This window comes from Cervus elaphus, chromosome 16 (genome assembly GCF_910594005.1).
Source record: "Cervus elaphus chromosome 16, mCerEla1.1, whole genome shotgun sequence".
Classification (NCBI taxonomy): Eukaryota; Metazoa; Chordata; class Mammalia; order Artiodactyla; family Cervidae; genus Cervus; species Cervus elaphus.
This window is the reverse complement of record NC_057830.1, coordinates 23,684,391-23,691,597: the sequence shown is the minus strand read 5'-3', so window position 1 is coordinate 23,691,597 and position 7,207 is coordinate 23,684,391. Positions and strand designations below refer to the sequence as shown.

The following is a 7,207-nucleotide window of genomic DNA, read 5'->3' as shown; positions in this document are numbered from 1 at the left end:
TTAGGAAAATGCATACTAAGTACTCAATAAATATAAATGTCAATTTGCTCTATTTTTTTGTGGTGAACTTTTATTTATTTATTATTTACTTTTTAATATAAATTTATTTATTTTAATTGGAGGCTAATTACTTTACAATATTGTATTGATTTTGCCATACATTGACATGAATCCGCCACGGATGTACATGTGTTCCCCATCCTGAACCACCCCCCACCTCCTTCCCCATCCCATCCCTCTGGGTCATCCCAGTGCACCAGCTCGGAGCACTATTGTTTTAGAGAAATCCATTTTTCAATAATTTGTAAGAAAAGAAGGTGCATGGGAGGGTAAATAATTTAAGCATTGACCAAATCTGTTTGGGATGCTATAAACAGAATATCATAGATTGGGCCAGTTGTCAATAACAGAAATTTATTTCTAACTGTTCTGGAGGTTGCAAAGTCCAAGATAAAGGTGCCAGCATATTCAGTGTCTAGTGAGAACCCACTTTCTGGTTTATAGATGGCCATTTTCTCACCATGTCCTCACATAAAGAGGTAAGGTAACCCTCTGCGGTCTCTTTTATAAGAGCAGAAATCCATTTCAGGGAGACCCCACCTTCATGACCTAATAACCTCCTAAAGGCCATACCTCCCGTGGCATAGGACGATAGTATTTAAAATATTAATTTTGAGAGGATATGAACATTCAGATGATAGCAAACATTTTGTAGTTCTACCTTTACACTTAATTAATATATTGAATGGGCATGGACTTATTTCCTTATAATATGAAAATATTGCTCTGTTATATTCTAGTTTCCAGTAATTTTGTTTAGCTGTTCAATGACATTATATTGCCTGAGACTTTGTATTTTCATAGTATGTAGTCTGTGCTTTGCTTTTTGTTTGCAATATTTTTCTTTTTAAAGAATATTAACTATAGATTTTTGAAGCTTCTTTTTTGTTTTGTAAATAGTCTGTTTCCTTCAAGTTGATTTTACCTTTGTTGGTTTGTTTTAGCCTGACTTTCAAATGAGAGACTTCCGTGATTGTCCAGTGATGGGCGGCTAGCCATCAAATTGTGACTTTCTTTTTAGAGTCTAGAGTATGGATAAGTTTGGCGGGGCCCTTATTTTTAGAGTCTCTTCCCTCAGGCTGGTCAGTACTACAGAGAAGGATCTTCCAGGCTCCTATTCACTTTGTATAATACTCATGGCTTAGTGATTTAATTTGGAAGAAAAGGGCTGGATACATCACCATACAGTATATGATCTTTCACTGAATTGATACGGTTCCCTGCTCTCATGTACCTGGTGGATATCAGTTCAAAGTCGTTTGCTTCATCCTGCTGCAGTTAATAAGCCTCTAGTCTAATGCTAGGATGAGGAGTAACCTGTCATTCTCTGCCATCATAAACTGCCCTGTATGATCCTGTTCTAGGAGAAGGACTCAGGAGTATTTCCAGCACTTCAGGATCAAGAAGCAAATTAATTCTAAACTATGTAGGACACTATAGGTATTAACACAGAGAATAGATGTCTAGTTAGAAATGGCAAGATTAATACATGCATTAACTTTCAGTCTCTCCAGAAACCTCACTAAAACAGTAAAGATTTGTTCTGTGATTTTCAATTGTAAATAAGTAAAGCAAAAAATAGGACAAAAGATAACACTGAACTAATTTGGGTAGCTGTAAGCAGATGGATAGGAAATAACAAACACCCCACAGAAATTCTGTAGGCAGCTCCATTTACATATTAGTACCCTGGAATGATGTATTTGTGATAGGGACTTAGATGAGGCTAAAAACAAAGAGGATAAGGTGAAAGTCTTTCTAAGAAACAGTTTCATTCACATATCTTCTTTCCCAGCTCTGAAAGCGGGGTTACTGTAGCTTTTAGTGCCTATGAACAGAGAGCTCACGCTTCCTGACACAGATCCATCTACCACCCACAGAAAAGTACTTCTGGCTCAGGTGTTCTTGGGACCTCAGCCATTTTTAATGCAGCCATGAAATTAAAAGCTTTTTGGTCCATGGAAAGAAAGCTGTGACAAACCTATACAGCATATTAAAAAGCAGAGCTATCATTTTGCCAACAAATGTCCATATAATCAAAGCTATAGTTTTTCCAGTAGTCATGTACAGATGTGAGTTGGATCATAAAGCAGGCTGAGTGCCAAAGAATTGATGCTTTCAAACTATGGTGCTGGAGAAGACTCTGGAGAGTCCCTTGGACTGCAAGGAGATCAAACCAGTCAATCCTAAAGGAAATAAACCCTGAATATTCATCAGAAGGACTGATGCTGAAGCTGAAGCTCCAATCCTTTGGCCACCTGATGCAAACAGCTGACCTATTGGAAAAGACCATGATGGTGGGAAAGGTTGAGGACAGAAGGGGGTGACAGAGAATGAGATAGTTGGGTAGCATCACCAACTCATTGGACATGAATTTGAGCAAACTCTGGGAGATAGTGAAGGACAGGAAAATCTGGTGTGCTGCAGTCTATGGGGTCGCAAAGAGTCAGACACGACTTAGCTACTGAACAACAGCCAGTTTTTATTTCCCTTTTATGTGTTGCTAAGTTTATGAAAAGGACAACTCTTTTCATTGTTTATTTCCTAAAGCATAAGAAATGCTTTAAATAGACTGCCTACTTGAGAGAACTAACCACTGTCCTTCTGAGAAGGCAAAGTAGATGAAATCCAGTAAGTGAATATATATATATTGCTTAATCATTCTGAGCCTGTTTTGTCCTTTCTTAACTAGAAATAACAAGTAATGTTTGCTTCCCTGGATTAATGTGAGACCCAAACACATTTAAATAAAATATGGGTGTGAAAGGACTTACTTCTAAAGATATCATGTCGCTGGGGCTTTGTCTGAACTGGAATCTGAAAGTTTGCCAGTAACATTACATTACATACATCAAAGACAAAGGCTTCCCTGATAGCTCAGTTGGTAAAAAATCTGCCTGCAATGCAGGAGACCCTGGTTGGTTCTCTGGGTCAGGAAGATCCACTGGAGAAGGGATAGGCTACCCACTCCAGTATTCTTGGGCTTCCCTTGTGGCTCAGCTGGTAAAGAATCTGCCTGCAATGTGGGAGACCTGGATTCGATCCCTGGGTTAGGAAGATCCCCTGGAGAAGGGGAAGGCTACCCACTCCAGTATTCTGTCCTAGAGAATTCCATGGACTGTATAGTTTGTGGGGTCACAAAGAGTTGGACACGACTTACTGACTCACTTCCCTTCACTTCCACTTCCTTCATCAAAGATATCTGCAAATTTTTTTGCTGTTTCTCTCTTGAAAAGACAAGGTTTAAATTTTGTCACCATAAATCTAGGCAATCTCTGTACCTGCTTTGCTCAATAGAATAAAGCAGAAAAGACAGTTTCCAGACTGAGGATTTAATATACAGATAGCTCCAAATTTCTGTCTCCTGAAACATGCTTTTGGATCACTATGACCACTCTGAGGAAGCCCAAGCAGCCACTTGAAAAAGAAATCAAGGGCTCTAGGAGAAAAGCTTCCAGAGAAGGATGAGCACCAACCTCATCACCCAGGTGAGGTGCCATCCTGAGTGTGGATCCACTGGATCTGTCTGTCCCCAAACCTGTGAAGAGCAGAGAGGGGCAGAGGTGAGAACAAGCATTTCATCTCAAACACTTGACTTCAAAATAATTGTTTGTATAATATCAAAAATAAATTGAAAAAAGAAAGATTAAAAATTAAAAAAACAAAAAACTCTTGATAAGTTGATTGAAAGGATATAATTCAAACTTCAGAGGAGTAATTCTGTGTCTACTAGCACAGCAGTACATGTGCGCTAAGTCCCTACAGCCGTGTCCAAATCTTTGCCATCTTATGGACTGTAGTCACCCAGGCTCCTGTCTGTGGGATTCTCCAGGCAAGAATACTGGAGTGGGCTTCCACGCCCTCCTCCAGGGGATCTTCCTGACCCAGGGATCGAACCCCTGTCTCTTACATTGATAGGCAGATTCTTCACCACTAGCATCATCTGGGAGACCTTATACCAGGTCCTAGGCCAAATACAGCTTCCCTAGTAGCTCAGTCGGTAAAGAATCCTCCTGCAATGCAGGAGACCCAGGTTCAATTCCTGGGTTGGGGAGATCCCCTGGAGAAGGAAATGGCAACCCACTCCAGTATTCTTGCCTGGAGAATCCAATGGACAGAGAAGCCTGGCAGGCTACGGTCCATGGGGATGCAAGAGTCAGACATGACTTCGCCACTAAACCACCACCACCACCAAGCCAAATGTAAGAGCTGCTGGTTAAACTTTGATGGAGCAAATTTGGCCAATAACTTTCTTTTCACTTTCTGGGCCTTAGATTTTTCATCTGTAGATTTCTTTAAGATTAAAAGGGAATTTTTTTTTAGTTATAAAGGAAATTTTTAAATTACACAGAAAGCATAAAGCAAGTCAACTTACAACAGCAGCTGTTCTTTAATAAAAATCTCATAGAAGCACATTTTAAACAGCCTGTAAATGCCCTGAACTATCTATTCCTAAATTTATTTATGGGTTTGCATTTTTCTCAGGTCTTTATGTACAAGTTTATACTTGCAATGCATGGAAATAGTGGGTCAGTGACAAATTCCATTGCCACTTTCCAGGATAATGAAAGCTGTCATTTATTGATGAGAAAAACAAACAAAAAGATTAAGCAGGGGTTTTCATGGTTATTCTATTCTGCTCTATTGAGATTGATTCAAATGTTAATGCATTCCTTGTCCAGCTTTAAATGTGGCAGTGGATTAGACAAAGTAATATCCGATTGTTGTATCTGGGTTCAGGAGTTTCGCATCGAGTGTTCTGGAACCATCTGTGGAAACCACCTCTGAATTAGTGTGACTCCACAGGGCATGCCTGTGTTACGTACGGTACTATTATTTGATTTTTTGAGATGACTCTGATGTTTTCATGACAGCGTCATAAAAATAGCAGGGACCTGTGGTGAAGCTGAAGGGGCAGGCAGCCAGGGCCCTCCCGGGAGTGAGGTTTTGTCAGGTCCAGATGGTATGCTGCTTTTCTGATCTGGCCCTGCTTCATCCTGTGGGCTTAGAGCAGGGTGCCTTCCATTCCCTGATGCCTCCCACCTGCTTCCTGACATCAGAAATAGAGGATCCTGACACTGAGATTACTTTTATCAACATGTCGTGATTATAATGGGGCAGATTGAGCCCAGTGTGAAAGCCCTCTAGGGCAGCCCTTTGACTTTAGATGGGCTTTCTGAGCTACTGCTGTGTGCAGGTAATTCACTGCTCAGATCACAGTGAGTATACTCTGGTAACCAGGAGTTTGTGGTCCAAAGGAGAAGAATCAAGGGCTGACAGTGTGTAAAGAAGTTGGAGCAAGGGGCCAACACCATGCCCTGATGGTCCGGAGGGAGTTTATCAAGGATCACTGTGGGCTGCTGGCTTCTGGGAAAGCCGATTCTGACCAGAGTTTCTCTTCTGCTTCTTAAATGGGTACTGTTCACCTTTAACCTAGAGCAACCTGTGCCCACCTGCTCAGCTCTGAACCATGCTTTCCACGTTTCAACAGACCTCATTAGCATCTGACCACTGGGGGCACCGTTAAGCAGAGGCTGTCAGGAATGTCACCTGAACGTTAGCAGCTGAGAAACACAGCTTACATCCTCCCACGGCCAGTGAGGACCTTGGTCACAGGAAGCCTGACAGGTAGGTAGGACTCTGTACTAAATCCTGACCCCAACTAATTTCAATTGTATCTGCTCAGAATGAAGAGACAGTGTTCTTACTCAAAGACAAGAACATTGCATTTGCTTTCTTACCAGAGAAATAATTAACACTCAGGTCAGTTATGCAATTTTCTAAAATGTGCATTAAAAATAAAATGGATAAAACTAATTACATTTCCTCCAAATTTTTTGGCTGGCTCATTTTTAAAATGCTACTATTAAGCTATGATAAATCATTTCATTAATAGCTGAGTGAGCTTACGTATTTGAAGGATCAAGATCTTCCCTTTTTTTTAGCAAAAAAGTAAAAGGACATGCCATCTATTTTTTAATGAAAAAAGAGAAATTATGTATGTGTGGAGAGAGAGAGAAAGAGAGTCCCAGCAGCAGGAGAACATGCTATGAGATTTCTTTGTTTAGCAGTGAGTCCCATAAATGTGACTCAGCTTTGGTCTGACCAGAAGCAGAATTTCTTCCTATGCCATAATACTGTTCCCATAGTCTTATCTATTTTGATTTCAACAAGCATATATTTTATTTAAAATTCTATATTATTTACTTCTTTACTTTACACTGTGCTAAGAGAGTCATTTCCTCTGTGTGTGTTTTAGCTCATCTTATTTCAGCAGGTGGACATTCTATGCACATCTCAATATGAGAGAATGAATATAATCATAGCATTTCCTTCTGGTCACCAGTCAACTTGTGCTGAAGGATGCTCAACTTTTGTACCACTTGAGTTTCTACAATGATTTTGATATTGAAAAAGATAAAGAATTAGCAAGCAATATGTTAAGAGTCTTGTTAGAATCACTGACAATAAGAAATTTACATCTGAAATCATTGAATTAACAAGTTTTGAATAACTATCATAGACGCTTTTCCATGCATGCAAGGGCTATTAGTGATACAAATAATGCATTCCCAAACACAGAGGGATGTATGAAAATGTAATAGAATATTACTCCGTCATTAAAAAAAAGAAAAGGAAACAATGCCGTCTGCAGCAATGTAGATGGACCTAGAGACTGTCATGCAGAATGAAATAAGACAGAGAAGGAGATATATGTAGAATCTGAAAAGAAATGATGCACATAAACTTCTGTATCTGCAAAACAGAAACAGACTCGGACTTAGAGAATGACCTCATGGCTACTACGGGGAAAGAATGGGGGGAGTGATCGTTACGGAATTTGGAATGAAAAGGTACATGCTTCTCTATTTAAAATGGATAACCAACAAGGCCCCTACTGTATAGCACAGGGAATTCTGTTCAATGTTATGTGGCAGCCTGGATGGGAGGAGAGTTTGGGGGAGAATGGATACACATATATGTATGGCTGAATCCCTTTACCGTCCATCTGAAACTATCACAACACTGTTCATCAGTTATACTCCAGTGCAAAATAAAATATGTAGAAAGAAAGAAAATGGAGATCCCTCAGTCACAATCATTGCTCCTGCATGGGGTGTAAGTTGTGTATAGGAAGAACTGAAGA

General features: G+C 40.0%; 1 long non-coding RNA gene across 1 annotated transcript in view; it reads left to right on the top strand.

The window, feature by feature from the left end:
• Positions 1–5,326: 5,326 nt before the first annotated feature.
• LOC122672999 overlaps positions 5,327–7,207 on the top strand; it is a 42,241-nt gene continuing 40,360 nt past the window's right edge. The window contains exon 1 of the long non-coding RNA XR_006334562.1: positions 5,327–5,688. This is a non-coding gene — a long non-coding RNA (uncharacterized LOC122672999). The remainder of the gene's footprint in view (positions 5,689–7,207) is intronic.